A 24,251-nucleotide genomic window follows, 5' to 3' on the forward strand; every position below is an offset into this window, starting at 1 on the left:
AACTTCCAGGGGTACGTACGACCCCGCCTAGCTGGGAACGCATGCGCAAAAAGCAAGCAGCCTGAGCAGCGTTTACGCATCCTTCCTTTGTGCAGAACACAAAAATACGTGGTGGTGGTTATACTACGTCTTTTTGTATTGTATTGAATTGAGTTCGAATTAACGCAAGAAGAACAAATCAATATAAGATAATGCATACATGGATCTAAACACCCTCGTCCTCTTACTGGTTAATCTGTGGATACCAAAGATTAGAAATAGCAAGCCCTATACGAAGTTCAGATCGTAGCACGTGGGGGAGGGGGGTCATTTGTAGATCACTATTTGCGCATCTGTACAATTTATTTGCCCGACCTTTTGAAACTTTTTGTCATCGTGCGCCAGTACCTGAGAACGCGTTACGTGGGCAGGTTTGGCGGCCATCTTGTGTGTGGCAGCAAGAACGTTAGTGTCTTATAGTTCTGGCATTTCTGGGTACGTCTCTTTTCTGCTAATGGGAACCTGGCTGCCTGGCGCGTCACTCACGCCCGTTACCATAGTAGCGCGCTGTCAGAGGCTGGTGGTGGCCGCTGACAGGGAAGCTCCGGGAGCCTTGGCAAGGTAAGGAGACAGCCGGATTGGGGTTGTGAGAGTGAACCAGCACACACACACAAAAAAATGCGCCATATGTTCGACTTCTAAAACTGAGAGTTGGTCGGTCTGCTTTAGAAAAGCAGCGCAGAAATTGGGGCGTGTAGGGTAATGCCGCTACTAGGCTTGGAGCGTTCTTAAATTGTGCCCGAGAGGCAGAGCTTTGTGCCGCGTAAGGAAGAGGAGGGGTGTTTCGGTAGGTCGAGCGGGAAGTACGCTGTTGGGAGGAGGGAGCGGTATAGAGGGGACTGTCAGATAGATTCTGTAGTAGTCTGCTCTTTGGGGAGGGATAGCTGTCGGGGCGTGCTGTATGTTATTGACGCAGGGGTTAGTACCATGGGTTGTGTTAAGTTGTGTTGGGGAGGGGAGGGGGCTGTAGTGTCATCCTTTCACTTGTTTGGCAGACAACAGTTGGGTTAGTTGAAATTTGTGTTGGTTGGGGAAGCGGTTGTGAGAGAGCGAGCAAGTTGGCATATTGTATTGGCCGAGGAGGTTTATTGACTTTGCTCTGAACAGCGTCTGCTTGGCAGGCTCATTTTGTGAACACTGGGCACGGTGGGTGTGTTCGCCAGGTTTCTTTCTTTGAGTCACGGGAGTAGGGAGGTCATGTTTGGCTGCTAACTGGTTTCATTGTGCCGTTGAAGGCTATGCAGTGGGGGTGGGGAAGTATCAGTGGAAGCGAGGCGGCATTGGCATATCAAGGATCTGGTTTTATACGTATATTTTGTTTTCCCTACAGAATGGTGTTATAAAAAGGACGAGTGGCCTCTATACTGAGCTACAGAAAAGTGGGTCCTAGTTTACTAGGTAACTTTTTTTTCTGGAAGTTATACTCTTTGGTACGTTTGGACAATGATAGCACTGATTAGTGATAGCACTGATTAGTTCTCTGTTTAGGCAGAACTGAACAGTAGTACCCGGTGAAGAATGAGGTAAAAAAAAAAAAAAGTTGACTAGCAGGGAGGGAGGAGGAGCCAAGAAGATTTCCTGGCCTTGCTGGGAATAGAAGGGGATTCTTAGTGGACCTTTGTTCATTATGTAAATAGGATTTAAAAATATATGTATTTTTCGACTGAAGGTGGGGGAATTCCAGAGCTTAATTGTGCATTGAAAGAAAATGTTGCTGGACGATGTAGTAAATACTGTTTTATGTTTCAACTTTTTTATTGATGATACAATAGCTCAAACATAACCTTGAAATGCAACAATTTACAAAGCCATTGACCTAACTTTTTTATACAGATATGACAGTACTTGTGTCATCAATGTTTTGTTCCCTTTTATATATTTTCTCCCCTTATGCCCACAAACTGTGAACACTGTACCCAATAAGTTTACATACCTTGTCAAAGTGAATGATAAAGAATAATAAAATGAAATTTTTCCTATTAAGCTAACCTCACATGGGGTGTTATATTTATTAAGGTACCTTGTCTAGAATCCCCAATCCCTCCCCCCTTCCACCCACCCGTTCTGTCCTACCACGGTAGTAAATACTGTTAATGTAACTGGGTTAAAATAAAAGGTTTGGACAAGATAAGGATAAGATCTATGGAATAAGGAAATGTTTAAAAGAGATTGTATCAAAGTGTTAAAAAAGGTCCACCTGCCACTTTTCTTCATGTGTCTAGGGCATGCTGTTCTTTTTAATTTTCATTAATTATATACAGTACTGCCTGCAAGTCCAAAAGCTATTGAAGTGGTGTATATTCACTTATTAGTTTTTCTGTTCCTGGAGGGCTCACAGTCAGAGTTTCAATCTGAGGAAATGGAGTGTTAGGGGGGTCCTTTTATTAAAGCTTAGCGTGTCCTATTTTATACCTATGGGTCATGTGGCCCTTCGTGAATGCAAGTGTCCGTTAGCACATGCTAAGTTATATTAAAAGGGCCCCTAAGTGACTTGCCCAAGATCAAAGGGAGCAACAGTGGGACTTGAACTGAATTCCCCTGGTTCTCAGCCCAATATTCTAACCATTTACGAAGACAGAGGAAACCAGCAGGAATTTTTGTAACTTTTAGTGGATCTTTTAGAGAGGTTGGGTACAGAGACAGTAATACTTTTAACTTTTGCTATATCTGTAGCAATTGGTACGGAGAGGAAGGACTTAGCGAAGTTTGAAGAATGGTCTATAATTTGATAGAGAAGATAAAAAAGGTGGGAGTGTAAGCCAGGCTATCCAAAGACTGAAACCAAAGGGTTCAATTAAAAATATGTGACGTTTTAATAGTTTTGTAACAAATAATAATAAAACAACTTTACATAGAGAACAACTCTAATAATAAAACAATTTTACATAGAGAACGACTCGACACAACCAATGAAGGGAGATTATAAATAGTTATAAATCTCAAAATCTCACTGCTCAAAAACAAACCAAACGATAGATCTGCAGGCAGGATCTAAAAAGGTCTTTTAAAAGACCGTTCATTGGGTGATCCTTCTGCCGCTGGTGTTATAGCACGCAGCGGCAGAAGGATCACCCAATGAACGGTCTTTATAAAGACCTTTTTAGATCCTGCCTGCAGATCTATCATTTGGTTTGTTTTTGAGCGGTGAGATTTTGAGATTTATAACTATTTATAATCTCCCTTCGTTGGTTTAACGTAGTGATCAGACTCCTGATGTAGGCCACCTGGCCGAAACACAATGGTTGTGTCGAGTCGTTCTTTATGTAAAATTGTTTTATTATTAGAGTCATTCTCTATGTAAAGTTGTTTTATTATTATTTGTTACAAAACTATTAAAACGTCACATATTTTTAATTGAACCTTTTGGTTTCAGTCTTTGGATAGCCTGGCTTACACTCCCACCTTTTTTATCTTCTTTATTCGCACCGTGGGATTTACTGAGTTCTTTTGTGGATTCTCTCTAGACTATAATTTGATAGTTAAGGTTTAATGCTAAAAAATCAGGGTCATTTTATTTATTGCATTTGATACGTAACATAAGAACATAAGAATAGCCATACTTGGTCAGACCAATGGTCCATCTAGGCCAGTATCTGTTTTCCAAACAGTGGCCAAGCCAGGTCACAAGTACCTGGCAGAAACCCAAATCGTGGCAACATATCTGTCTCAATAGCAAACTATGGACTTTTACTCCAGGAATTTTTCCAAACCTTTTTAAAACCCGGATACGCTAACAGCTGTTACCACATCATCTGGCAAAGAGTTCCAGAGCTTAACTATTTGTTGAGTGAAAAAGTATTTCCTCCTATTTGTTTTTAAAGTATTTCCATATAACTTCATCGAGTATCCCCTAGTCTTTGTACTTTTAGAATGAATAAAATATCGATTTACTTCTACTTCTTCTACACTACTCAGGATTTCGTAGACCTCAATCACATCTCCCCTCATTCATCTCTTTTTCCAAGCTGAAGATCCCTAACTTCTTTAGCCTTTTCTCATACGAAAGGAGTTCCATCTCCTTTATCATTTTGGTCGCTCTTCTTTGAACCTTTTCTAATTCCGCTATATATATTTTGAGATACGGCGACCAGAACTGAGCGCAATACTCAAGGTGCAGTTGCTCCATAGAGTGATACAAAGGCATTATAGTATTTTTGGTCTTGTTCACCATCCCTTTCCTAATACTTCCTATCATCTTGTTTGCTTTTTTGTCCATCACCGCACATTGAGCAGAAGATTTCAGCGTATTATCTACAATGACACCTAGATCTTTTTCTTGAGTGCTGACCCCCAAGGTGGACCCTAGCTTTCCAATGTGCATCACCTTGCTTTTGTCCACATTAAATTTCATCTGCCATTTGGATGCCCAGTCTTCCAGGTTCCTAAGTTCTTCTTGCAATATTTCATAGTCTTCACGTGTTTTAACAACCTTGAATAGTTTTGTATCATCTGCAAATTTAATCACCTCACTCATCGTTCCGAATTTCATATCATTTATAAATATGTTAAATAACACTGGTCCCAATACAGATCCATGTGGCACTCCAGTGATCACCCTCCTACATTGAAATTACCATTTAACCTTACCCTCTGTTTTCTGTCCAGTAACCAATTCCTAATCCACACCAGAACCTTGCCTCTTATACCATGACTCTTTAATTTTCTCAGGAGTCTCTCCTGAGGAACTTTATGAAAAGCTTTCTGAAAATCTAGATACACTACATCAACACAACAGGCTCACCTTTATCCACATGTTTTTTATGCCTTCAAAGAAATGAAGTAAGACTTCCCTCGGCTGAACCCATGCTGACTGTCCCAGTAAACCATGTTTGACTAGGTGTTCTGTAATTTTATTCTTTATAATAGTTTCCACTGTTTTGCCCGGCACCAACATCAGGTGGGTTTTGAAGGGCTCACATTTACCACCACAAGTGTAACAGGTAGGGGGGATGGGCCTTGTGGGACAGAAAAACACAGCCTGCACCCACTAAAACTGCTCCAGGGTTCTGCATACTGCTGTCATGGAGCTGGGTATGATATTTGAGGCTGGAAAAAATATTTAAACATTTTTTTGAGGGTGGGAGGGAGTTAGTGACCACTGGGGGAGTAAGGGGAGGTCATCCCTTATTCTCTCCGGTTGTCATCTGGTCATTTAGGGCACATTTTTATGGCTTGGTCATAAGAAAAAAAGGACCAGGTAAAGTCGTCCAAGTGTTCGTCAGGGACGCTCTTCTTTTTTCCATTATCGGTCAAGGATGCCCATGTGTTAGGCACACCCCAGCTCCGCCTTCACTACGCCTCCGACACACGACGGAAAGCAGTTGAGGACGGCCAAAATCGGCTTTTGATTATGCCGATTTTGGGGACCCTGTGAGAAGGACGCCCATCTTGCAATTTGTGTTGAAAGATGGGCTCCCTTCTCTTTCGAAAATAAGCCCGTTAGTGTCCTAACTTAAGCAGCCAATCCTTTTAGTTTCTTTTTAACCATTGTCCTTATTTTACTTTATTTTATTATAGTCACCCTTTCGAAAATTAAATACAACTACAGTAGATTTCTGTTGTGGGTTCATCCCAGATAGTAGCTCAAACTTAATCATGTTATGATCAGCGTTTCCCAGGGGACCGAACACCGCCACCTCTCGCAGTATGCCCTGCACGCCACCAAGCACCAGATCCAAAGTGGGTCCCCCTCCTGTCAGTTTCCTGAACCAGCTGCTCCAAGAAGCAGTCGTTTATTACATCTAGAAATTTTATCTCCCTGGAACTCCTTGATGTAACATTTATCCAGTCAATATCTGGATAATTGAAATCGCCCATTATTATAGTGTTGCCCAATTTGTTAGCTTTCCTAATCTCTAAACATTTCTTAATCCGTCTGTTCGTTCTGTCCTGGTGGACAGTAGTACAGCTCTACATAATGATTCGACTCTATCTGTTTCATGTAGAATGTTTATTTTATTTGACTCAATTCCCTCTAACATATTGCGCAATCCCCTCTCCAATTTGATCCTCTCTTTCATTGTGATACAATTTGTACCCTTTTAACACAGTGTCACATTGATTGTTCTTTTTCCACCATCTCTGAAATGCCTGTTATATCTACCTCATCATTTACTGCTGTGTACTCTTAAATCTCCCATCTTATTTTTTTAGGCTTCTAGCATTTGTATACAGGCACTTCAAATTATGTTTTTTTCCTTTGATCTACAAGCTGCTTAGAAGCTGAAGGGAATAATTTGCATCCTTTATCCTGCTCTCTCATTAAGCACACCTGACTTACTTTCAGCATTGTTGAAACCTCTCTATTGGGATTCCCTAAATGTCCTGTCTCAATAGTATCCTTAAACTGAACCATGTGCTCCTGGGTGACTGTCGGCTCCCCCCCCCCCCCCCCCCCCAATTCTAGTTTAAAGGCTGCTCTATCTCCTTTTTATTTCAATAATTTTTATTGATGAACATCCAAGATACTGAAAAAAACATATATAACTCACTAGGAAACATTGCATATGAAGCACAATAAGCATACAATTTATACCACATTAGTTCCTAAAAGCATTGTCATCCAATAAAGTTTTCTCCCCTTTTTATTCTCCCCAAACCCTCCAATTCTATAACAATGCAGCTACCAAGAGGGAGTAGCCCAAAGAGCCTGTGTTCTGATGGCCCTCTGGTGTTTCCCCCCCAAGGACCTCCCTATAACCTTTTATTCCCACCCCTCTACCCTCCCTTTCCCATCAGACATTAGTTATGGGTCAATAGGCCACAGTCAAGGTTAGTCTATCAGTCACATATTTAAGAGGGAGCTTTTCGCTTTGGGAGCCAAGGAATCCAAAAACGGGCCCCATCTTGTACAAAAACTTTTAAACTCCTTTATGTCCCCTTCTTTTATCATCATACGTTCAGTTCGTATACATTGTACCATCCGCATTCGCCAGCTCTGAAGAGATGGACCTTTCGGGGATAACCACTCTGCAAGAATGGACTTCTTGGCAAGCAAAGTAGCTCGTTCTGCAAAGCTGGTAAAACCTTTCGGCTTTGGGTTAATTAAGCAGGGTTTTCCAAATAACAAAAGCGGCGAGCCGGACCATCGCGCTTTCCATAGAGCTGAAACTCCTGCCAGCAGGGCCTCCCAAAAGTTATGAATTTCTGGGCAAGCCCAGAACATGTGGCCCAATGTCGCCCCTTCAGCCTGGCACTTGGGGCACCTCCCATGTGGAGAGGCCCCCGCGTAGAATGCTCGTCTAGGTGGCATGTGCATCCGGAAGGCAAAGCAGTATTGTAATTCCCAATGGTCCGCCAAGATGGACACTCTGTGCAGCGATAACACATGTTCCTTAAGTAAGCCCGGTGACACCTCTATCGATAGGTCCTTGCTCCAAGCCTCTGCATATTTGCCGAAATCCGGTTCAGAAATTGTGTCTTTAATGTGTCTTAGGTGGAATCTTAATGGGACTCTTACTTGAGATCCCAAAGTAAACGCCTCTGATAATTCCTCCTGAACATCCTCCGCCAGCAATTCCCATGACAGGCTCCTTGTATAATGTTTTAACTGCCAGTAGTGAAAATAGTCTTTGGGGTGGAGTAGGCCTCTTTTTTGCAATTCCTGAAACGATTGTAGTTTCCCTTCTTTAGTTAGGAGCTGTTGCAAGTAGATGACGTCACGCTCTTTCCATTGTTTAAAGATGTTATATAGCATTCCTGGGGGAAATTCAGGGTTCCCACATAATGGTAGTAATGGAGTGATTTTTGGTGAGAAGTGGTGTAGTCTGCATATCCAGTTCCATGCTTTCTGCGCCTGGGGCAGGATGTTGGCTATCGTCAAGAGTGGAGAGGCTCCCCCACTCCCATGAAGACAGCTACTAAAATGGATTGGTACAAATAAGTTCAGTTCCATAGTTGTGGCTGAGAAATCCCCAGATTTGCGAAACCAGTCTGTTACATGTCTCATGGCACTTGCAATCGCCAAGTGCCGTACACTTTGTAAACCTAGCCCTCCATATTCTTTGGGGACATATAGTTTGTCTAGAGGAAATCTAGGTTTCTTCCCCCGCCATAGAAATTTCCTTAGCAATCCATTCAATCTCCTTTCATCCTCATTAGTGAAGTGTAGGGGTAATGTTTGGAACATGTAGGACCAGCATGGTATAACCATCATATTATAAAGCGCGATTCGTCCCAAAAGGGAAATAGGTAGACCCCGCCACTGCTCTAGTTTTCTAGCAGTATCCCGCATTAATTTCCGAATGTTCACCTCATATAGACAGCTTAATGTCCGAGGGATTAATACTCCCAAATACTTCATCTCTGACCCAGCCTTCTGCAGTGAGAAATCATTAGGGGGAGAGCCATCTCCATGGTCTTGCAATCTCATCACTTGGGATTTTTCCCGATTAATTTGAAACCCTGATATGTCTCCAAAGCTGTCTATCTCTTTTAAAAGAGTTGGTAAAGCTACCCTTGGATCTGTAGAAACAATTAACAAATCATCTGCAAAAGCAAGTGTCTTAACCCGTTCTCCTCCCACCGTCACCCCTGCCACCCCTTCCCTTCGCTGAATGTTTCTTATCAGTGGTTCTATAGCAATAATGAACAGGAGAGGGGACAGGGGGCATCCTTGTCTGGTTCCTCTTTCTATATCAATTTGTTTAGTTTTTTCTCCATTAATCAGCACAGCTGCTTTGGGATTAGAATAAAGAGATCTGATGGCCCCTAATGCCCAGCCTTTCACACCTACGAACTGTAGTACTTCAAACATATAATCCCATCCTACCTTATCAAACGCTTTTTCAGCGTCCAGGCTAACCAGCATTGTTTCAAATCCCGCCTGCTGAGTCTGGGCCAAGGCTAACAGTAATCGCCGTACATTGGTTCCTGCGTGCCTATTTCGAATAAACCCCACTTGTTCTTGACCAATAAGCTTGGGTAGGCTCTCCTGCAATCTATTAGCTAGCAGTTTTGCAAGTATTTTTACATCCACGTTAATTAATGAAATCGGTCTATAGGAGCCGGCTTGGTTCTCGGGTTTTCCTGGCTTAAGCAACAATGTGATTAAGGCCTCATTAGCATAGGCTGGAAATTGCCCCTCGGCCACCACCTCTTCAAAATATGAATGCAGGGGGCCCACCAAGTGCGGGCCTAAGATCTTATAAAATTCACTAGGGAACCCATCTGGGCCTGGAGCTGAGTTTGACGGGAGAGACTGAATAATGCCCTGCAGTTCCTCTCCCGTGATGGGGCTGCAGAGTTTCTCCGCTTCCAATGCCGATAACACTGGCATATCAGCTTTTTTCAAATAATTAGTAATAGTTACCCAAGATGGGGAGGGGAGTTTCGTATACAAATCCCTGAAGAACTTATAGAACACCTGTTGCACTCCTTCTTTTCCATGTTGAATATGACCTGCCCCGTCTTTAACCGCCACTACCACTCTAGGCCCATCCCAGGACTTAACCACCCTTGCTAACATTGTTCCAGTTTTATTGCCGAATCTTTGGAAACGGAATTTTGTTGCTACTAATACTTTGGAGGCTCTTTCATGTAGTAGGGAGTTTAAGGCTATTTGGGCTATTTTCATCTGTTCCCGATTGTAATTTGTTGGGGCCGCAGCGAACCTACGCTTAGCCTTCCCCAGGTTACGTTCCAAATTAAAAATCGCCTTTGTTATCTTCCTTTCACGTTTCACCGTAAAGGCAATCACAGCACCCCGCATGACAGCTTTCGCTGCTTGCCAAAATAAAGTAGGGTTGTCCTTATGCCTCCCGTTGAATCTAACATATTCTTCCCAGCTCTTTGACAAATACATTTTAAAGGCCGGGTCATTGGCTAGGTATGTAGGAAATCTCCACCCTCTTCCCCTTGTTCCTAGATCTCGGCCTTCCAAATCTAGCCAGACCATTGAGTGATCCGATATTTCTTCCGGGCCGATCTCTACTGCACTCACATGGGAAAATATCCTTCGGTCTACCAATATGTAATCTAATCGAGAGAGAGTCCCATGTGCCCTCGAAAGGTGCGTATAGTCTCTCTCCCCCGGGTGTAAAACCGCCAAGAGTCCACCACCTGAAGGGCCTGCATAAATTGAGTTAAAATTCGTGATTCTGGCCCCCTCCGGACCCCCCCCCCCCCAGAGGAGGAGCTATCTAGAGTGGGATCTGCAACTAAATTGAAATCGCCCATTACAAGCAGAGGTAATGAGCTATGGGGCTGACATACCTGGATCAAATGGTCATAAAAGGGTCTCCCCTGCTGATTGGGGGCATATATCGCTACTACCAAGTATTCAACGTGTTGTAGCCAAAGGCGTACCACCACATATCTCCCCTCCGGATCGCTGCCCACTAAGTGTGCCTTAGCCACCGCCCCCCTTCGTATTAGAATTGCCACCCCGCTTTTCCTGCCTTTGGCCTCTGCCCCATATACAGTGGGGGAAATAAGTATTTGATCCCTTGCTGATTTTGTAAGTTTGCCCACTGACAAAGACATGAGCAGCCCATAATTGAAGGGTAGGTTATTGGTAACAGTGAGAGATAGCACATCACAAATTAAATCCGGAAAATCACATTTTGGAAAGTATATGAATTTATTTGCATTCTGCAGAGGGAAATAAGTATTTGATCCCTCTGGCAAACAAGACCTAATACTTGGTGGCAAAACCCTTGTTGGCAAGCACAGCGGTCAGACGTCTTCTGTAGTTGATGATGAGGTTTGCACACATGTCAGGAGGAATTTTGGTCCACTCCTCTTTGCAGATCATCTCTAAATCATTAAGAGTTCTGGGCTGTCGCTTGGCAACTCGCAGCTTCAGCTCCCTCCATAAGTTTTCAATGGGATTAAGGTCTGGTGACTGGCTAGGCCACTCCATGACCCTAATGTGCTTCTTCCTGAGCCACTCCTTTGTTGCCTTGGCTGTATGTTTTGGGTCATTGTCGTGCTGGAAGACCCAGCCACGACCCATTTTTAAGGCCCTGGCGGAGGGAAGGAGGTTGTCACTCAGAATTGTACGGTACATGGCCCCATCCATTCTCCCATTGATGCGGTGAAGTAGTCCTGTGCCCTTAGCAGAGAAACACCCCCAAAACATAACATTTCCACCTCCATGCTTGACAGTGGGGACGGTGTTCTTTGGGTCATAGGCAGCATTTCTCTTCCTCCAAACACGGCGAGTTGAGTTCATGCCAAAGAGCTCAATTTTTGTCTCATCTGACCACAGCACCTTCTCCCAATCACTCTCGGCATCATCCAGGTGTTCACTGGCAAACTTCAGACGGGCCGTCACATGTGCCTTCCGGAGCAGGGGGACCTTGCGGGCACTGCAGGATTGCAATCCGTTATGTCGTAATGTGTTACCAATGGTGTTCGTGGTGACAGTGGTCCCAGCTGCCTTGAGATCATTGACAAGTTCCCCCCTTGTAGTTGTAGGCTGATTTCTAACCTTCCTCATGATCAAGGATACCCCACGAGGTGAGATTTTGCGTGGAGCCCCAGATCTTTGTCGATTGACAGTCATTTTGTACTTCTTCCATTTTCTTACTATGGCACCAACAGTTGTCTCCTTCTCGCCCAGCGTCTTACTGATGGTTTTGTAGCCCATTCCAGCCTTGTGCAGGTGTATGATCTTGTCCCTGACATCCTTAGACAGCTCCTTGCTCTTGGCCATTTTGTAGAGGTTAGAGTCTGACTGATTCACTGAGTCTGTGGACAGGTGTCTTTCATACAGGTGACCATTGCTGACAGCTGTCTGTCATGCAGGTAACGAGTTGATTTGGAGCATCTACCTGGTCTGTAGGGGCCAGATCTCTTACTGGTTGGTGGGGGATCAAATACTTATTTCCCTCTGCAGAATGCAAATAAATTCATATACTTTCCACAATGTGATTTTCCGGATTTAATTTGTGATGTGCTATCTCTCACTGTTACCAATAACCTACCCTTCAATTATGGGCTGCTCATGTCTTTGTCAGTGGGCAAACTTACAAAATCAGCAAGGGATCAAATACTTATTTCCCCCACTGTATCTCTCCTACCCAAGTTCGTTTCAATTTCTTCAGTTCCTCCTGAGACAACCTTGTTTCCTGAATGCAGGCTACATCTGCCCTATGTCTTTTTAGAGCCTGTAAAATCTTTGTCCTCTTAATTGGGGATGTAATGCCCCCTACATTCCAAGTTATGAACCGTGTCCGGGCACCCATATGTCTGCTACATAATGTGTTCTTCGAGTATAGTACTTAGTGACATGTGGGTAACCTAGGTGCCCAGCTCCACCTAAGCTCCCCTCTTCCTTAATCTGTAGCCCTATGACCATTCCCTGTCTATTATCACAATTATATACGTCTACCCCCCCCTCCCCCTTCTTTCTCCCTTCCTTGCCCTCCCCCCACCCTCCCATAGCTCCCCCCCTCCCCCCATCTGCCCATGCCCTCCTCTTTCGCAACATCTACTAAAAGAGAGCTGGTCTATGGATGGTAGGGGACCCCCCCCCCCCCCAGCATTCGCTTCTTTATCATCCATTCTTCCATTCGATACAAGTTGTGCCCAATATATATCAATCCCCAAACAAACTGGATCAGTGTACAGTGCAACTTAACACGCGCTAATTAAATGGTCCATTTACCAATTGTCAGTGCGCAACTATTGTTTATCCTCGGGTTCCACTTCGGCCCGTCTTCCTTAATTCTCATCAGCCATTCTGTCCCGCAGGGGAAGGAGGGTTCTCCCTTAGCAGGCCCTGAGCCTCTTCCGGCGAATGGTACATTTTCCAGCCGCCTACTTCCAGCACTTTGAGCTGAGCCGGGTACAATAACATAAATCGTTGATTTTTCGATGCCAGCTGGCGGCATACTGGCCCAAACGCCTTCCGGCGCTCTTGCAGGGCCGCAGAATAGTCTTGAAAAATTTTTATTGCTGCTCCGTCAAATGACAGTGTATCCCATTTAGAACGGGCTCCTCTCAAGATTTCTTCCTTATGTATGAAGTTATGTACTTTGATTATAACCACACGTGGTCTGTTACCTCCTGCCACCTTTCTTCCCAGGCGATGCGCTCTTTCTAGGCAAAGTGGGCCTGCGCTATCTGAAAGCGCGAACTCTGATTTCAACCAGTTCTCAAGCTGGGTCGGAAGGGCTCGATCTGACACCGACTCTGGAATTCCGATCAATCGGAGGTTAGATCTCCGAGATCTATTTTCTAAGTCATCTAGGTGTTTAGCTTGTGTGCGCAACATGGTCTGTAGATCTTGCACTGTGGATTCACTTTCTCTATTCAAGTCCTCCAGCTCAGACACACGCACTTCGAGTTCCCCCGTTCTTCTAGTCTTTTCTCCGAGCAGCAGCTCTACACCCGCCATTTGTTCTGATAGTTTGGTAAGTTCAGGCTGTAATGCCGCTTTCACTGCATCTGTAATTTGTTGTACCTGTGACGGGTGAAATCTCGGAGGGGAATCCGCCGTCGGGTCAGGCGCCATCTTGGCTTCTCCTGTTCCACGCAATTTCTCGGCGCTTTTTTTCCCCGATTTCAGCGCGGATGCCCGAGTTTCTTTAGTAATAAAGGGATCCATCGATAGCCAATAGTTTTCCTTCCGTTTCAGGATGATTTCATTCAGATTTCACTCGTTTTTACTGGGGCTAAAGGAGGGAAACCCCGGAGAGAAGAAAGACGCGACTCTCTTCCTCAGACCATCACGTGACCCTCTCTATCTCCTTTTTAAAAGTTAGCACCAGCAGCCTGGTTCTATCCCGGTTAAGGTGGAGCCCATCCTTTCAGAACAGTCTCCCTCTTTCACAGAATGTCGCCCAGTTCTTGACAAATCTAAATCCGTCATCCCTGCACCATCGTCTCAACCACACATTTTGAAGCTCTGCCTGCCTTTTGGGTCCTGTGCATGGAATGGGGATCATCTCTGAAAATGCTACCCTGAAGGATCTGGACTTCAGTTTTCTACCTAAGATCCTAAATTTGGCTTCCAGAACCTCCCTCCCACACTTTTCTATGTCATTGGTACCCACATGTACCAAGACAGCCGGCTCCTCCCTAGCACTATCTAAAATCCTGTCTAGGTGATGTGTAAGGTCTGCCACCTTCGCACCAGGCAGGCAAGTGACCAGGCGACCCTCACGTCCACCAGCCACCCTGCTATCTACATGCCTAACAATCAAATCACCAACTACAACAGCTGTCCTAACCCTTCCCTAGCCTAGTGGTTAGTGCATCCTGGGGACCTGGATTCGATTCCCTCTGCAGCTCCTTGTGACTGTGGGCAAGTCACTTAACCCTCCATTGCCCCAGGTACAAAATAAGTACCTGTATATATGTAAACCGCTTTGAATGTAGTTGCAAAATACCACAGAAAGGCGGTATATCAAGTCCCATTTCCCTTCCCTTCCCACCGGGGCAGGAATTCTTGGAGACATATCCTGAGTGTGAGAGGATAGTGCATCCCCTGGTGGGCATATCCTGCTACTTACTACTACTACTTAACATTTCTAGAGCGCTACTAGGGTTACACAGCGCTGTACAAAATAAACAAAGAAGGACGGTCCCTGCTCAAAGGAGCTTACAATCTAAAGAACGAAATGTCAAGTTGAGCAGACTAGATTTCCTGGGTAGAGGTGTAGAGGTTAGGTGCCGAAGGCGATGTTGAAGAGGTGGGTTTTAAGCAGAGATTTGAAGATGGGCAGGGAGGGGGCCTGGCGTATGGGCTCGGGGAGTTTGTTCTACGCGTGGGGTGAGGCGAGGCAGAAAGGGCGGAGCCTGGAGTTAGCGGTGGTGGGGAAGGGTACTGAAAGGAGGGATTTGTCTTGAGAGCGGAGGTTACGGGTAGGAACGTAAGGGGAGATGAGGGTTGAGAGGTAAGGAGGGGCTGCAGATCGAGTACATTTGTAGGTTAGTAGCAGAAGCTTGAATTGAATGCGGTACCTGATCGGAAGCCAATGAAGTGACTTGAGGAGGGGGGTGGTATGAGTGTATCGGTTCAGGCGGAAGATAAGACGTGCAGCAGAGTTCTGGACGGACTGAAGGGGGGATAGGTGGCTAAGTGAGAGACCAGTGAGGAGTAGGATGCAGTAGTCAAGGCGAGAGGTAATGAGAGAGTGGATGAGAGTTCGGGTGGTGTGCTCAGAGAGGAAAGGGCAGATTTTGCTAATGTTATAGAGGATATTATATATCCTTTCAGTCTTTGGAATCCTTGGTAACATCTTTATTATTATATATCCTTTCAGTCTTTGGAATTCTTGGTCGCCCTCCCACTTTTATTTCATAGAGGAAGAAGCGACAGGTCTTGGCTATCTGCTGGATATGCGCAGAGAAGGAGAGGGAGGAGTCGAAGATGACACCGAGGTTGCGGGCAGATGAGACGGGGACGATGAGGGTGTTATCAACCGAAATAGAGAGTGGAGGTAGAGGGGAAGTGGGTTTGGGTGGGAAGACAAGAAGTTCGGTCTTGGCCATGTTCAGTTTCAGGTGGCGGTTGGACATCCAGGCAGCAATGTCGGATAAGCAGGCAGATACTTTGGCCTGGGTTTCCGCAGTGATGTCAGGTGTGGAAAGATAAAACTGGCTACAGGAGTACTTCCTACTTCACCAGGATGATGCTCTCCTTCTAGGAGACCTCTCTCCAACGTAGCACAGGTGCTGCCAGACTGGGGGTGGGACTTCTCTACAATGTCCCTATAGGTCTCATCTATGTACCTCTCTGTCTCCCTCAGCTTCTCCAAGCCTGTTGTTCTAGCCTCAAGAGAATGGACCCGTTCTTTGAGAGCTGGGAGCTCTTTGCATCGGGCACACACATATAACCTCTCACCAACTGGGAGATAATCATACATGTAACACTCAGTGCAAAAGACTGGATAGTGCCCTTCTAGCTGTTGGACTTGCTGTCTCCTTCTTAGTATTTGAGTTTTTCAATAATTTAAAACTTGCTAAGGTATTAAGGATATTAGTCTAATATTTAAAAAAAGTTAAGCTTATATGGTATAATGTGTGATTTATTGTTTTCTTCTTAGAAAGTGATGAAAGGTAATTAGAACTCTGTAAGAGCACTCCTCCCTTGTTATCCTAATTAGAATAATTATAACTGAAGAACTGTGCTAGGGGTGGGAGGGATTGAAGACTAAACTAGGCCCTGCTGTGCCTGCTTGAGTCTCTCTGTTAATGCTGTAGTAAAAAGAAAATTAGGGAAAAAGAGTATGGAGACTAGTTGATAAAGTTTGCTTTTTTTATATTTTTATTCTGTCAATAGCCTACAATTCCTCCATTAAACCCAAGTCCCAAAGCACAGACCAAAAATTATGTTCACTTACCCAGTGCTTTTTTTGTGCCGGTACGCAACGGTACGGCGTACCGGCACCTTTTTTTGCCCGCTCCGCCCCCCCCCCCCCCCCCCCCCCCCGTGACACTCCGGGCGACTCCTACACTTAGTTTTTTTTTTTAAAGACTCAGAACGCGCGAACGATGCAGCCGGCAGCGATTGAAAGAGGCTGTCTGGGCTGGCGTCTGCGTCGGAGCTTCCCTCACCCTCTGCGAGTCCCACGAAACAGGAAGTTGTAACAACGAAGGTGGGACTCGCAGAGGGTGAGGGAAGCTCCGACGCAGACGCCAGCCCAGACAGCCTCTTTCAATCGCTGCCGGCTGCATCGTTCGCGCATTCTGAGTCTTAAAAAAAAAAACTAAGTGCAGGACTCGCCCGGAGTGTCACGGGGGGGGGGGGAAGGATTGGGGAGAGAAAGAGGGAAACCAACAGAGAGAAGGATTGGGGAGAGAGAGAAAGAGGGAAACCAACAGAGGGAAGGATTGGGGAGAGAGAGAAAGAGGGAAACCAACAGAGGGAAGGATTGGGGAGAGAGGGAAAGAGGGAAACCAACAGAGGGAAGGATTGGGGAGAGAGAGAAAGAGGGAAACCAACAGAGGGAAGGATTGGGGAGAGAGGGAAACCAACAGAGGGAAGGATTGGGGAGAGATGGAAAGAGGGAAACCAACAGAGGGAAGGATTGAGGAAAGAGGGAAACCAACAGAGGGAAGGATTGGGGAGAGAGAGAAAGAGGGAAACCAACAGAGGGAAGGATTGGGGAGAGAGAGAAAGAGGGAAACCAACAGAGGGAAGGATTGGGGAGAGAGAGGGAAACCAACAGAGGGAAGGATTGGGGAGAGAGGGAAACCAACAGAGGGAAGGATGGGGAGAGAGAGGGAAAAACAGATGGAAGGATTGGGGAGAGAGGGGGAAAAACAGATGGAAGGATGGGGAGAGGGGAAAACAGATGGAAGGATGGGGAGAGAGGGGAAAAACAGATGGAAGGATGGGGAGAGAGAGGGAAAACACAGATGGAAGGATTGTGGAGAGAGGGAAAACAGATGGAAGGATGGGGAGAGAGAGGGGGAAAAACAGATGGAAGGATGGGGAGAGAGAGAGGGAAACAGATGGAAGGATGGGGAGAGAGAGGGGGGAAAACAGATGGAAGGATGGGGAGAGAGGGGGAAAAACATGGAAGGATGGGGAGAGAGAGGGGGAAAAACAGATGGAAGGATGGGGAGAGAGAGAGGGAAAACGGAAGGATGGGGAGAGAAAGAGGGAAGACGCTGGATGGAAGAATGCAGAAAGAAATAGGGGAGACACTGGAAGGATGGGGAGAGAAAGCAGAGCTGCTGGATGGAAAAGGGGAATAGAGAAAGACTGGAGAATAAGAGGAAGGGGCATGGGGAGAACAAGGGTGAGGAAAAGATGAAAAGCCACAGGTAGATGAAGGAAATTAAAGAATGGATAGTAAGAATGAATTAAATCTGGACAGAGAGAGAGCCTGAAAAATATTGAAGAAAGCAAAGAAAAAGGAGACAAAAATGACAAATGGCACAGAAGAGTTAAGCGAAAACAAAGGAAAGCAGAATTACAGACTGGGACCAATATGGAAAGAAAAACAGTCACCAGACAACCAAGGTAGAAAAAAATCATTTTATTTTCATTTTAGTGTTTGTAATATGTCCAATTTGAGAATTTACATTGGCTGTCTTATTTTGCACTGGGTATACTGGAGCCGTAAGAGTTTACAGAGATTATTTATCATGAAAAAAAATCACGTTATTTTTTTCTCCTATAGTCCTATAATATTTTCAATGATGTCTGTTTATATGCGCCATGGCTGGTATAGGGGGTGTGGTTAATGTGGGTGTGGCTATCATAGGGGTGGAGCCATATGTGGTGACCCCGCCCATAATGAGTACCGGCACCTTTTTTTCTAGAAAAAAAGCACTGCACTTACCAGAGAGAAGTGTCCTCTTCTCTCAGCACTTCTCAGAAAGCCAAAAGACCTGGGAAGGTACCAATGAGGTTTATAAAGCCTTAAAAATCATAGAGGAGTGAGAGGCAGAAGAGAAGGACAGACGAAGAATTAAAGGCTTCAGAGAAAAGATGGGTCTTGAGTGCTTTATTTTTTTCCAGAAACTTGATATACTGCAGAGGGCCTGGCATAGGCTTCAAAGCCGTTTCCACAATGCATAAAAGAAAGGTACAGATTTGACAGCAGTAGAGAATAAAAGGGGAAAAAGAAATGAGAGATCAGAAAGGAAGGTGGTTCCCATCAGCCTTCGGATGGTGTTTCAAGACAATTAATAGAACAAAGAGGATTACTGCTGGAAGCTCTCCTGTCAATTCTACTTAGTCTGGCATGCTTTTTCTGCTCCTTTTATGAAGACCAAAGTCTGCACATTACTGTTCTCTGTACAGTAAAAGGGTAATAAAAGGATGCCATCTTTAATTATAGAAAACTTTGCTTGTAGAAAACAAAATATGGAGGCCATCATCCAACATGAATCCACATTCTTGCTGAAAAGCTGTATCAAGAATGTCTCAAGTGAGTAAGTGAATGATGGTACAGCATGGGTTTGAGATTTAAGGAGATTCATCCTTGATACAGCTTTTCAGCAAAAATGTGGATTCATGTTGGATGATGGCCTCCGTGCCTGATTTATACAAGAAAGATTTTCTGTAATTAAAGATGAGTACTCTTATTTAAATGTTTATACGAGTGAAAGTTAAAAGAATGAAACATTTTTGAAGATATGTTAAACTGAACTGTGACTATTTCGATGATGTAGTCGAATGGCAAAGTTTTTAACTTGAGCTACACCTCTGATGGTCTGGCAAATATCTGTATAAGGAATTGTCTTGGCAGGGTGGATATTTTTTGTGCTATATTTTACAAAGGCAACATGTAAATGTGCCTTTATAAAACAACTCACTGGAAAGCTGCCATGCAAAGCTATACCTGTTCCAAGGCAGGTGCAACTTTTTGCATGTAGGTACTAGTAAAAATCAGCACTTTTTCAGGGCTAACCATCAATTACCATATATAATCAACTATGTCAAGAAATTTGACTAAAATTTGCCCTAAAAAACAGGGTCATCTTATCTATGAGGATGGAAAAATGAAGCATCCTCCAAACCTCTCAGCAGCACGATCCTGCATATCTTCCCCACCAGCCCATGGGTTCAGCATCCCCACCCCTCTCGCTGTGTACCTTCAAAAGTATCTTCTATAGAGCCGCAGCAGTGCAGCAATCCTCCTGGGCTGCCTGTGGCCTGTTCTTGAGCACTCCCTCTGATACATCCCTTCCCTGCAGAAACAAGAACTTGAATCAGAAGTTCAGTATCTGCCCTTTTTGTCTCTATTCTCCCTCTGTGTCCTTATTCCTCCCCTTGTATCCAGAATCTCTTCTCTGTCCCTGCATCTCTCTATCCTCCTGGGCTGCCTGTGGCCTGTTCTTGTTCACTCCCTCTGATTCATCCCTTCCCTGCAGAAACAAGAAGTTGAATCAGAAGTTCAGTATCTGCCCTTTTTGTCTCTATTCTCTCTCTGTGTCCTTATTCCTCCCCTTGTATCCAGAATCTCTTCTCTGTCCCTGCATCTCTCTATCTCCAGCTTCTTCCCTCTTTTCCCTTCCTCCTGCACCCCTACCCCAATGGCTGGCATCTCTCTTTCCCCTGGGTCAATGCAGTCCATCTCTCTCTCCCGCTATTTTCCCCCTCTCTCAAGGTCTATATATCTCTTTCCTCTGCTTCTCTTCCACTTTGCTCTGGGTATTCTCTCTCTCTCTTTCTTCCCTCTGCTTCCTCCTCCCTTCTCACAGATCTGGCATCTCTCCATCATCCCTGCTTCCCCCAGCATGGATCTAGCATCTCCAGCACACCCTTCTCTCCATCCGTGATGCCCAGACATGCAGCAGTCCCTGGCAGAGGCAGGCTGTGAAAATAGGCTGTCAGTGGGTCTTTCCTATGCTGCCGCCTGCCTCTCTGATAAAACTTCCTCTGGGCAGGCCACAGCATAGAAAAGGCCCAGGCAGGGCCAGCCCACAGAAAGACTGTTTTCACAGTCTGCCTCTGCCAGGGACCACTGCACATCTGGAGGACCAGCAAGAGAGGTGCTAGACCTGTCCGGTGTGGGGAGGTGGGGGATAAGGTGTAGGAAAAGGGGAGGATTCTGATCTGGGGATGAGAGGGCAGAGAAAGGGAGTGATGCTGGATTTGGAGGGTCCAACTGCAGGCTGCCCCTACCACTGAGTGGCCCTAATCATTTTGCCAGGCTTACTCTATGGCAGCTAGGCCTCTGCTTTTACCTGCAGGGAGGGTGGGTAGTTTTCAAATAGTAACAGCATGGGTGGAAGTGGGAATGTATCAAATGACCAAGGCAAACAATGGAGTAAGAGCGTCCAAAAGTTTATTTGCCAATGGTAAACTGACCCAAAGAAAAGACCCAGCAAGGGCAGTGTTTCGGCTAAAAAGCCTTCCTCAGGGGTCATAATGGTTCAAATCAATCACAGTATCATAAAAACATGTAGAACAAAAGGGCTCTTGAAGTGATGTCACTTGTAAATAGTGTGCTTCTGCTGGTGTAACAAGCTGCCAGTCTCTGGCTGTCACAGCTTGAATGTTGAGAGCCTAGAATTCGCTTCCTTGGGTCTTTCGGAGGGTGTCTCCTCGGTCTTGCTGACTTCCAGGACAGATTCCACTAAGAGGTGCTATTCTTTTAAATGGAGGAGGTTTGCTGTCTGGTTGAGAGCAAGGCCCTAGATCCCGTTGCTTGCCTTATACAGACCCTGCTTGAATACCTTCTACACCTATCGGAATCTGGTCTCAAGACCAATTCCGTAAGGGTTCATCTTAGTGCAATTAGTGCTCATCATCAACGTGTAGAAGATAAGACCATCTCTGGACAGCCTCTAGTTGTTTGCTTTTGTCAAAGCCCCATGTCAAACTTCCACCAGTGTCATGGGATCTCAACATTGTTCTCACCCAGCTGATGAAGGCTCCTTTCGAGCCACTGAATTCCTGCCATCTGAAGTACTTGACCTGGAAGGTAATTTTCTTGGTGGCTGTTATCGTCAGCTCGTAGAGTTAGTGAGCTTCAGGCCTTAGTGGTGGATGCACCTTATACTAAGTTTCATCATAACAGAGTAGTCTTCCACACCACCCTAAATTACTGCTGAAGGTGGTGTCAGAATTCCATCTGATCCAATCGATTTTCTTGCCAACATTCTTTCCCCAACATCATGCCCATCCTGGCGAAAGCACCTTGGATTTCAAGAGAGCATTGGCCTATTACATGGGGTGGACCAGGTCCCTCAGACAGTGTGTCCAACTTCTTGTTTCTCTTGATCCCAACAGGATGGGGTTTGCCAGTGGGGAAATGCACCATTTCTATTTGACTGGCAGGCTGCATTTCTTTCACCTATGCCCAGGCTGGACTGGTCCTAGAGGGTCATGTCACGGCTCACAATGTCAGAGCCATGACTGCGTCGGTAGCCCACTTGAGGTCAGCCTCCATTGAAGAAATTTGCATATCTGCGATGTGGTCTTCAGTCCACACATTCACATCACACTACTGCCTTGAGCAGGATACCCAACACGGCAGTCGGTTTGGACAGACAGTGTTGCAGAATCTGTTTGGCATCTAAAATCCAACTCTACCCTCCTAGGCCCATTTTATTCTGTTCCAGGCTGCACTCTCACTCAGCTGTATATAGTTTCAGGTTAATGTATGTTGTGTCCTCGCCATTGCAAGGCCCAGTTGACCAGTGTTTGTTGCTTTTGGTGAGGCTGGATGCTAGGGATGCCCCACTTGTGAAAACAGATAAGCCTGCTTGTCCTTGGAGAAAGTGAAGGTACTTACCTCTAGCAAGTGTTCTCTGAGGACAGCAGGCTTTATATTCTCAGAATCCCTCCCACCTCCCCTTGGAGTTCTCTCCTCTATTGTTTTGTCTTTATTTTTGCTGTAATACTAAACTGAGGAGACCATGTTCACGCGGCTGGCAGGAAGTCACTCGCGCATGTGCAGCGGAACATATCTCGCACTCTACAAAGCTCTACTTGTTATAAGTTCAGGACCGGGCGACGTTGGTTGATGTCACCCACTTATGAGAATATAAAGCCTGCTGTCCTCGGAGAACACCTGCTACAGGTAAGTACCTTTGCTGTCTGTGTTCAACTCAATGATTGGCTAGAAGAGAAACTAGCTAGATCCATGTCAATCTGGATTCAGACCCAGTTATGGAACAGAAATGGGTTTTTTTATCACTACTAGATGTTCTTCACAACAGAGACAGAGGATTTACCTCAGTGTTAGTACTGCTGGATATCTCGGCAGCATTTTGAAGTTGTGAACCAGTAGTATGACTTGAAGAAACAGGTATTAGAAGCACAGTACTTGTTTGGTTCAGATCCTATCCTATCTATTAACGGCACCTCATTGCCTCCATGGGTGCTGACAGTATCAAAGATTGATACTGTCGCCTATTCTGTTCATTATCTATCTCAAGCCACTAGCTGTAGGTCAATGGGTACTCTATTCTACATGTACGCAGATGATGTGCAGCTACTCATGCCCATTGAACAAGACTTACCTACAGCCCTGAATAAATTGACCACCCATTTAACACCTGTTCAAGAATGGGCTAATAACAAATTTTGCCTGAACCCAAGTAAAACTGTGCTCCTGTGGGTCCCCAACACAAGTGGGTACAGACCTGATTTCAGAATCTCTTTTGGGAGATACGACAGGTAGATTCAACACTTAGATTGATCCCTCCAAATCCAGGCAACCTTCAAGAGCTGCTTCTATCATTTGCAACAACTGTTGCCTCTCTCCATACATTGAGCAGGCAAGTGCCTTGTCACTGGTTCACGCCATAATAACACAAAGACTGAATTATTGTAATGTATTCTATGCTGGTCAGACTACAAGGTGTTTGCATCAGGTCTAGTTGATTTCAGAATGCTGCAGCAAGATTCATAGAAAGTTGTAAGCAACATGAGAACACCACAATATTTCCACAAAAGTTTCTAGGCTACTAGTACAATACCAGGGCTACATTTAAATCTGTGTCAGACCTTCAAGGCCCTTTTAAGTAAATGGCCACAGTACTTGAAGAGCAGGTTCTCCCTCTACATAATCCCAAGGTCTTCCCACAGAGTATCCCTCTTCAAGGAACATCACATGATGTGACACCTGCCATCGAGCCTTCTCTGGAGTAGCTCCCACACTCTGGAATGTATTCTCTGGAAGGGTTCACACAACACCAGAATAGCTTTACTTCAGAAAGCAAGTGAAAGGTTGGCTTTTCTCCCAAACTTTTAATAGAAGAAGCAGTTAAGTTGCACACACAAGTACTAACACTGACTGCACATACTGTACCAGGACTTTCTTATCTTCTACCCTAGCTGATATATTTGTACACCTTTCTGTCTTCATCTACAACTTTCTTTAAACTAGTCTCCTCATTTTCTAACGCCTATTACTTTATCCTATCTGTGTTCCACTTTTGCGTACACCTAATGATGTCTGTTCAAATGTTTTATTGCATATCATGCTAACAATTTTAGTAGCATACTATGAATTTTTTGTTTTAATATTTTTACTGCTGTAATTGCCTGTCGCCTTTGTTTGACTTGCTCTTACTCTACAGTGCCCTGGGTGAATTTTTTCAAAAAGGCAATAAATCCAAATTTAAAACAAACAAATAAATAAATAGAAGAAAGTCTTAAGAGATTAGGGGTTTTCAGCTTGAAGAGATGGCTGAGGGTGGATATGATAGAGGTCTAGAAATTCCTGAGTGGAATAGAACAGTTAAATGTGAATCAATTGTTTACTCTTTAAAAAAATACAAAGACAAGGGGACTCTGAAGTTATATGGTAATACATTTTTAAAACAAACAGGAGAAAATACTTCTTCATTCA

The 24,251-nt window shown here is 44.8% G+C and overlaps 1 protein-coding gene across 1 annotated transcript in view; it reads left to right on the forward strand.

Moving 5' to 3' along the window:
• Positions 1 to 525: 525 nt before the first annotated feature.
• LOC115458895 (calcium-binding protein 39-like) overlaps positions 526 to 24,251 on the forward strand; it is a gene marked incomplete at its 3' end in the record, with an annotated part of 189,161 nt that continues 165,435 nt past the window's right edge. Inside the window, exon 1 of the mRNA XM_030188736.1 lies at positions 526 to 600. The remainder of the gene's footprint in view (positions 601 to 24,251) is intronic.

The sequence above is a fragment of the Microcaecilia unicolor genome, unplaced genomic scaffold (assembly GCF_901765095.1).
Source record: "Microcaecilia unicolor unplaced genomic scaffold, aMicUni1.1, whole genome shotgun sequence".
NCBI classification, from domain to species: Eukaryota; Metazoa; Chordata; class Amphibia; order Gymnophiona; family Siphonopidae; genus Microcaecilia; species Microcaecilia unicolor.